The sequence below is a fragment of the Pan paniscus genome, chromosome 10, assembly GCF_029289425.2.
Source record: "Pan paniscus chromosome 10, NHGRI_mPanPan1-v2.0_pri, whole genome shotgun sequence".
In the NCBI taxonomy this organism is placed as follows: Eukaryota; Metazoa; Chordata; class Mammalia; order Primates; family Hominidae; genus Pan; species Pan paniscus.
Genome location: NC_073259.2, coordinates 92,500,646 through 92,509,283, shown reverse-complemented (window position 1 = coordinate 92,509,283; position 8,638 = coordinate 92,500,646). Strand labels below are relative to the sequence as shown.

At 34.6% G+C, this 8,638-nt stretch overlaps 1 pseudogene; it reads left to right on the top strand.

Moving 5' to 3' along the window:
- Positions 1-7,119: 7,119 nt before the first annotated feature.
- Positions 7,120-8,389, top strand: LOC100981946 (ribosome biogenesis protein WDR12-like; annotated as a pseudogene).
- Positions 8,390-8,638: the final 249 nt, after the last annotated feature.

Below are 8,638 nucleotides of genomic sequence, written 5' to 3'. Positions count from 1 at the left end.
ATTGGAACTCATTCTTAAACCTACACCTGCCTCTTACCATCTCTGAGAATGACCTTCACAGAGTGAAGGTCATTAATTTTTGAGTCAGCAATTTTGTGTGCATTTACTTTTGGCCAACTCTATGCTGACACTTTAAAAGAAGAGCAATTATAGCCAACATAGTTTTTGGCAAAACCAAATCAACGATAGAATAATCTAGCATGCAGGAGGAGAAGGTCAACTTCTGGAAAGAACGTTGAGGTGATGGAAAAGCTTAGTTTAAGTGTATACCAGATCCTGAGAGTTCAGTCAGAAACTGGGTTAGCAACAAGGCATATGCAATTCAAATATGAGTGAGTTTAAGAGAGATGTTCTTGGGAAAATATGACATTAGAGACAAGATAGATGTCCCAACAGTAAAGAATTATGTTTTAATTTGATAGAATTTAAGTTCATTTCTTTGAACAGCTCTTTTTTATGGTGCAATCTGAAAGATGCACCTTTCTTCCTCTAAGCAGGTGTGAACTAATCACATCTTAGGTTTGTCTCCAAGATCATTCTCTTCTATTCTCCACTTCAACATTTGTATTCCATGGCCTCATGATTGTATTCTCTTGTGAAAATTATATATCTGCACACATGCATACATCTCTAAACAATATTTAATCTGTTTGCAAGTGTCTCATTAATATTATTCTACTACAAAAGTCTTTCTAAAATGTTCTTTTTTTCCCTTAATATTTGATTTGAGATTTGTTTAAGTTGGTAAATGTGCTTTAATTTATACATTTTAATTGTTATATTATTCCATTTTATTTATTTTATGTATAAGTCATATATACTGAATTATTCATTTTAGTATATTCTATTGCAGACACTTAGCAAAATAAAATTATCATTGTACTGTTATTGGGCATTTAGTTTGTTTCCAAGGTTTCACTGTTGTCTTCAATGCTGCCATAAACATTCTCAAACCTTTGACCTTGTGCGTGTATAAAAGCTTTTCTGAGATGGGTAACTACAGTTCAAGATCTAGGAACAATTGATCTTGACTGTTGGATCAAGGATGTGTTGCTGAAGAAGATGACATTGAGTAGGTCTGCAAGGATGATAGGCTTTGAGGAGCTGGAGATGGAAGAAGGACATCTGGAATGAGAGGAGCAAGAAGGGACAGGTCTTACAGAAAGCAGAGAGGAGAAACAGAGGGAGGTGCATACTGAGAGAGTCTGTTGTTGCTCAAAGTGTTGCCCTTAGTAAAGATAACCCTAATTGTGTCCAGAAGGAATGTAGAGAAGCTAGAAACTGATCGTAAAAACTTCGAGATCCAAAAGATAATGCCTACAGTATGTGGAAAGAATAAAAGATTAAGAAAATTTTGAGAATCAACCCAGAGTCCCAGAAATATTTACTGTGGACAGAGCTAAATCTGAAGGCGGATTGAATACTCCCAAAGATGAACCCATGTGTCATGGTGAAACATTTTCTGATCTTGTTTCTCAAAGTTAGTTTTGCTATATAAATAATGTATTTCAGATGTTTGCTTCTATATTCTCTCTTCCCCTAATCTTCAATTCATCCTGAGAACTAAAGGTTTATAGTTCATAGTTTTCATAAAGGATCTGTGACCTTTTATAAAATGTGGGGCATATTATTACCTATTCCTAAAACCTCACAGCTAACCACTCAAAGACAGGTCATTGGAATAATTCCCATTTTAAATATGTAAATATTGGACTGCCAGTTAGAGCTAAATAGTGTTATTTAGTGGAAGGTAAACAGACAAAATTATTTAGACCTTGGAGTGAACATTGGAGCTTTCATTCTCATGGAAGTGAGAACTCTAAATGTGAAACCTTGGAATTTACTTCATTTCAGGTGACCGTTCTACACTGATCGTAACCATTGAAGCACCGTGACTGTGATTGGCTAGATAATAGACACATGACTTGATTTTGGCCAAAGAAGTAACATGCTCTAAAGTCTCTGGGAAAAGTTTCTTCACTCCTTAAAAACTCAAGGAAATTATCCCCTCCACTTGTTCTAGTAGTTGTGTCAAAAAGTGATGCTTAGAACGTTGACAGACATATTGCTACCATCCATATGATATTTATTAAGGATGTCAAATTGGAGAGTAGAACAAAACATGAGATATTTATGACCATGTTGATCAACTAATTAGCTAACCTTGGAAACAAATCTACTCACAGACTTCCTATGGTCTTTATTCTCTGTACATTTGAATTTCCATCTACTATCATTTCTTCTCAGATTAAAAGATATTTTATCATTTCTTGTAGTGACAAGTTCTTTCAGTTTTCATCTTTTATAAAAAATGTCATTTAAACATTGCTTTACAAAGTAATTTTATTGCATATAAACTTTCTGTCAACAATTTTATCTATTTTTCGGTTTGTTCTTTTTTGTTGTTGTTTAGTTTTAGCACTTAAAATGTCACTTAAAAATAAGTGACTTCTGGTTTTGACTATTTCTGAAGAAAAGCAAACAGAATCTGTTTTCTTTGTTCTCGAGTAAATCATTTTTCTTTTCTCCTGTGAATCTCGTTGAGGCTTGGTTTTAGGCTCTTTTTTGGGGAGGTAGGTCAAGAGTAGGTCTGACTCCTATCTCTCATCATACACAAAAATCAAATAAAAATGGATTAAAGACAATCTGAGGCTGAAACCATGAAATTACCTAAAAAAAACCTCTAAGGTAACTACTAAGATAATTGGAATCCCACCTTGTGTGATATTAATATAACCACTCCAATTTTCTTTCAGTTGGAGCTTGTGCCACATATTTTTATATTCTTTTACTTTTATCTATGTCTTTGTACATAAAGGGTGTTGCATATGAGGGTGTTGACTTTGTATCAAACCGGACAATAGTTGTCTTTTAATTGGTGTGTTCAGCCTATTTACATTTAATGTAATTATTCACATTGCTGGGTTGAAATCTGCAATCCTTTGGTAGTTTTGTTCTATATTGTCGATCTTTTTTGTGTCTTTGTTCCTCTTTATTTTTTTTTTCTATCAGCTTTTTGTTGTGTTTTTATAAAACCCTTTTAGCTTCACTATTGGCTAATTAGTTATTAATTATGTCTATTTTCCTACTTTTATTTAGTTACCTTAGAGTTTACAATAAACATTGTTATCATTAATCTTCAAATAATATTATACCACTTCATATATTGCTTCATAATTTTGTAAAGGGATACTTTCAATTCCCTCCTTCTGTCATTTGTGTTACTACTGTAAATCAAAGGTTCCAAACAAGTGTCCTTATACAAGGGAATTGAAAGAGCTACTCTTGTGATACCAACAAACATTTGGGGAGTAGGAACATTATTGGATCAAAAGATTAAAAGGGGCTATGGAAATTCCAGAGAATATAAGCAAAATTCAGCCAGGAAAAAAAAATTGGGCAATTATACAATTACAACACAAAAATAAAGATTTTAAAAATCAGCTTGAAAACTTAATACAGATATTACATATGTATACTAGAATGTAAAATAAGCACAAAATTAATTTCTATAATTCAACATTAGTTTAGGAAGCAAGAGGATTAACCTGTATAAATATATGAAAGAATATTTTCAAAAACTTTAAAATTTCCATCGAAAAGGTTTTATTAGGGAATGGTTTAGATTTCTTTTCTCACTTCAGACTAAGAAATGCCTGGTTTCCCTGAATAGCCTTTGAATTTTATTTTTTGCTGAGTATACTTTTTAACAATATAGACATTCTAGAATTTATTTTACCTTTGAATTAGATTGGTAATTGTTTTATTCATTTGATCCATAAAACACCACACTAGGCACTATAAATGATAAAATCCAATAACTTTACTTTGAATTAGAACACTTTACTTTCAATTAGAATGTAGTGAGGTGAGTGCTATTGTAGAGAGAAACACATTTTATAGAAATAATGCTGATATAGCACCTAATATTTCCTACTAAGGTGATATGTTACTATAATCTCATCATCAAACAGATTTAAATCACATCAATTGCTCCAAATATACCATTATAGCAAAGTGATCCAGTTGAAGGATTCCAATTGCACATAGGCTTTATGTCCCTTTTGTCTCTTTCAGTCAAGAACATTTACTTACTCTTTTCTTAATTTGCATGATGTTGAAGTTTTTGAAGATTATAAGGCCAGTTATTTCACAAAATTTTCCTCTATTTGAGTTTGTCTGCTATTTCTTCAGGATGAGATCCATGTTATGCATTTTTGACAAGAGTAGGGATGTTATGCCTTCTTACTGCATTCTATGAATGGACACACAATGCCAATTTGTCCCATTTCAGGTGAAACTAACAGTAATCATCTAATGAAGATGGGGTCTCCAGGCTTCTGCACTACAAAGACACTCAGTTTTTTCTCTATGTAAATAAGCATTTCATGGAGGGGTACTTTGAAGCTACATAATTATCACATTCCTCATCATATGATGAATTTAATTATTTATTTATGTCAGTGTAGATTCATTGGTCTTTATTTTAATCAATGGTTTATAAGCCACTAATATAATGATTCCTTTTGATGCTCAGGGTATTCCTGTTTTGATCAGTGGGAGATTCTTTGAACTAATTTTTGGGTTCTTTTGATGTGGCTGTATCTTTCTTTAGTCACTTTCTTATATTCTGGAATAACAAGATGTTCAATACTCATTTGTTTTTTTTCTTTTCCCCTAGCCTTGGCATCAACCATTTCTCCAAAGGAGCTCCAATTTCATTTTCAGTAAAAATTGGTATATAAGGCCAAGTTCTGAGGTGTGCTTACTAACTTTCAGCCCTTTCAGTGGACAAAGCTGGTAAGTAAATACATCCTTTTACATTTATTTCTCTACTTATTTACATTTATTATGTTTTAGGGGTCATACCCAAGAACCCAAAAGCAAATGAAATAAAAACAAAGATAAATAGCTGGAACCTAATTAAACTAAACAGTTTTTGCACAGCAAAAGGAAGAGTCAGCAGAGTAAACAGACAACCCACAGAGTGGGAGAAAATCTTCACAATCTGTAAATCTGACAAAGGACTAATATCCAGAATCTACAACAAACTCAAACAAATCAGTAAGTAAAAAACAAAAAAAAAAAACAAAAAAAAACAAAACCCATCAAAAAGTGGGCTAAAGACATGAATAGACAATTCTCAAAAGAAGATATACAAATGGCCAACAAGCATATGAAAAATGCTCAACATCACTAATGATCAGGGAGATGCAAATCAAAACCAGAATGCAATACCGCCTTACTCCTGCAAGAATGGATATAATCAAAAAATCAAAAAACAGCAGATGTTGCTTTGGATATGGTGATCAGGGATTAGTAAAGAAGAAGTCAAACTGTCCCTATTTGCCGATGATATGATCATTTACTTGAAAACCCTAAAGACTCCTCCAGAAAGATATGTATATATATCTTGGGGGAAGAGTGGGAAGGGGACGAGGGATAAAAGACTACAAAAATGGTGCAGGGTATACTGCATGGTTGATGGGCGCACGAAATCTCACAAGTCACCACTAAATAACTTACTTATGTTACCAAATACCACATGTACCCCAATAACTTGTGGAAAAAAATGTTAGTTAGTTACTTCCAAGGTACAATGGGAGTATGAGTATTGGGTAAATGCTCCTGTTGCAAAAGGAAGACATTGGCCATAATGAAGGGGCTACAGGTCCCATGCAAGTTCAAAACCTATCAGGAGAGTCATGAAATCTTAAAGTTCTAAAATAATTTCCTTTGACTTAGTGTCTCATGTCCAGGGCATGCTGATGCAAGGGGTGGGCACCATCCAATCAGCTGCCAGCACCACTAGGACAAACCAGGTGGAAGAAGATGGGATAACCATTCTTGCTGAGTCTTCTGGTTTTCATATTTTTCCTGTGCTGGATGTTTCCTTCCATTCCATCAGACTCCAGATTCTTCAGCCTTTGGATTGTTGAACTTATACCAGTGGTTTGCCAGGGGCTCTCAGGCCTTCAGTCACAGACTGAAGGCTGCACTGTTAGCTCCCCTACTTTTGAGGCTTTTTGGACTTAGATGAGCCACTACTGGCTTCTTTCTTCCCCAGCTTGCAGACGATCTGTCATGGGACTTGGTCTTGTGAACCTGTGAGCCATTTCTCCCTAACAAACTATCTGTCATATATACATACATCCTATGAGTTCTGTCCCTCTGGAGAACCTGGACTAATACAGGAGAAGAAATAAGAAGAAACAAACACATGGAAAGTTGTTCACCCTTATTAGCCATTAGTTAAATACAAATTAAATCCACAACGATATGTCAGTACACACTTGTGAGAATGGAATAAAGAAAATAGTGATGACACCGAATGTTGGCAAGAATGTGGAAAAACTGGATCACTTATGCATTACCAGTGGGAATGTAAAATAGTACAGTCACTCAGGAAACCAAAATGGCAGTTTCTTAAAAAAACTACACATATTAACTATCATACAACCCAGAAGTTTTCTGGGAATTTTCCCCAGAAAAATTAAAATTTATATTCACACAAAAATCTGTAACAAATGTTTACAGCAGCTTTATTCACAATAATCAAAAACTGGAAATAATTGGAGTGACCTCCAATGAGTGACTGACTAAATGAACTAGTGCACCCATACATGGAATACTACTCAGCAATAGTAAGAAAAAAACCTCTAATAATACACATAGTATACTGGAGGAATCTTTGGATAATTTTGCAGAGTAAGGAAAGCCAATTCCAAAAGGAGCAGACTGTATAATTTCATTTATATAACAATCTTGAAATGACAAAACTATAGAGATGGAAAACAGATTCGTAGTTGTCAGGTATTAGGAATAGTGAGAGTAGAGTTGGGAGTGTGAGAGGAAAGTGAATGTGGGGAAAACTAAAGTACATTAAATCTATCTATATAACTTCTGTAAAATCAAATATATAGGATTCTACAATTAATTGAAAATATAGGAAGAGATCCAAGGACACAAAGTGGAAGCCAGCCTTCAAATGCAGCTTCTCACTTACATATTCAGTCTAATTTTGAGCTGCGATTTTTTAATCCTAAGAGACCAGAGCTCTTGTTCTCTGAATACCAACCCATATGTTTCTGTGGGCAAGTCTTGTGTGTACTCCCTGCCATGTTTCCGTTCCAAACACACTTCTACAGTGATAACATGAAATATATCATAGATGATGTTCTCTTCTCAGTCTCTGCTGCCTCTGAAATAGCTGACCTTAGAAACATCATGAATAAATTGCTGAAGGACAAAAATGAGTTCCACAAACATGTGGAGTTTGATTTCAAACTGGAGGGCCAGTTTCTGCTAATTTCCTTGGTCAAACACATGGACCTTGAGATCATCTCATCATAAGAGGTTGTGGAACTAGAATGTGGAGAAGTACACTGCCCACCAGCCAGAGCAATGCATATTCTATGATGACTGCATCAGTTCAATTAAAGGGGCAGAGGAATGTACCTTGACTGGTTCTTATGATGAGACTTCTGGGTTCTGATCCTTGGAAGAAAAGTTCATAATGATGATTGTGAAACATACAGATGCTGTGAAAAATGTGGCCTGGGTGAAAAAAGACAGTTTGTCTTGTTTTTACTGAATTCTTCCATTGATCAGAGTACTGTCTTACCGGAGTAGAATTTAATGAGAAACAGGGAAAGCCCTACACTGCTGCAGAGATCATACCGGAAGTGTAGATTATATAGCTGTTGATAGCTCAGAAACTATATTTTGCAGTGGCTGATGAGATAAAATGTTAAATATCTACTCTACAGTCTCTATAGATAAAGAAGATGAAATGGGGGATCCACAAATTGAGAAAGAAACAGAAAACAGAGCAATTGGAACTAACAAGGACTCCCATGCTGACCCTCTCTGACCACAAGGAAGCAATTTCCTTGGTTCTATGGTCAAATGTTGAAGGAATCTGCAGTGCATCTTGGGACCACACAATTAGAGTGTGGCATGTTGAGTTCAGCGGTCTTAACTCAGCTTTGTCAGGAAATAAAGTATTGTATTTTCTATTTTCTACTCTGTAAATGTTTAGCATCTGGAAGCACAGACATGCATATAAGACTGGGATCCCCAAACTAAAGATAGTTTTTTGCTGTCTTTTTCCCAACTTCACATACAGGCTGGTTGACATCAGTAAAATGGTCTTCTATTCATGAACAGCAGCTGATTTCAGTATATTTAGGTGACACTGTCAAGCTGCAGAATACAAGAAGTTTTAAGGCTCCATTCTGTGTGTGATCTAGCTGCTCATGAAGACAAAATTCTGAGTGTAGACTGGACAAACACAGGGATACTTCTCAGTGGAAGATCAGACAATGAATTATATTCCTACATATATTCACCTACCACTTCCCATGTGGGGCATGAAAGTGAATCATAATTTCATTATAGAGATTCTTTCTATAAATATTGGTAAAGAATCATGAAATTACATTGATGCAGATGCAGAAAGCAGCCTTTTAGATTAAAGTTTATATAATAGTTTCATCCTTTATAATAGTTAACATACCACTTTTTTATTTTATAATAGAATAGTTGGTGTTTAGAAAATATAAAATGTGGCCTGCATTTACTACCCTATATAAATTCTTGAAGATAAACTTTGAGTTTTTAATTTCTTTTTAAAAGT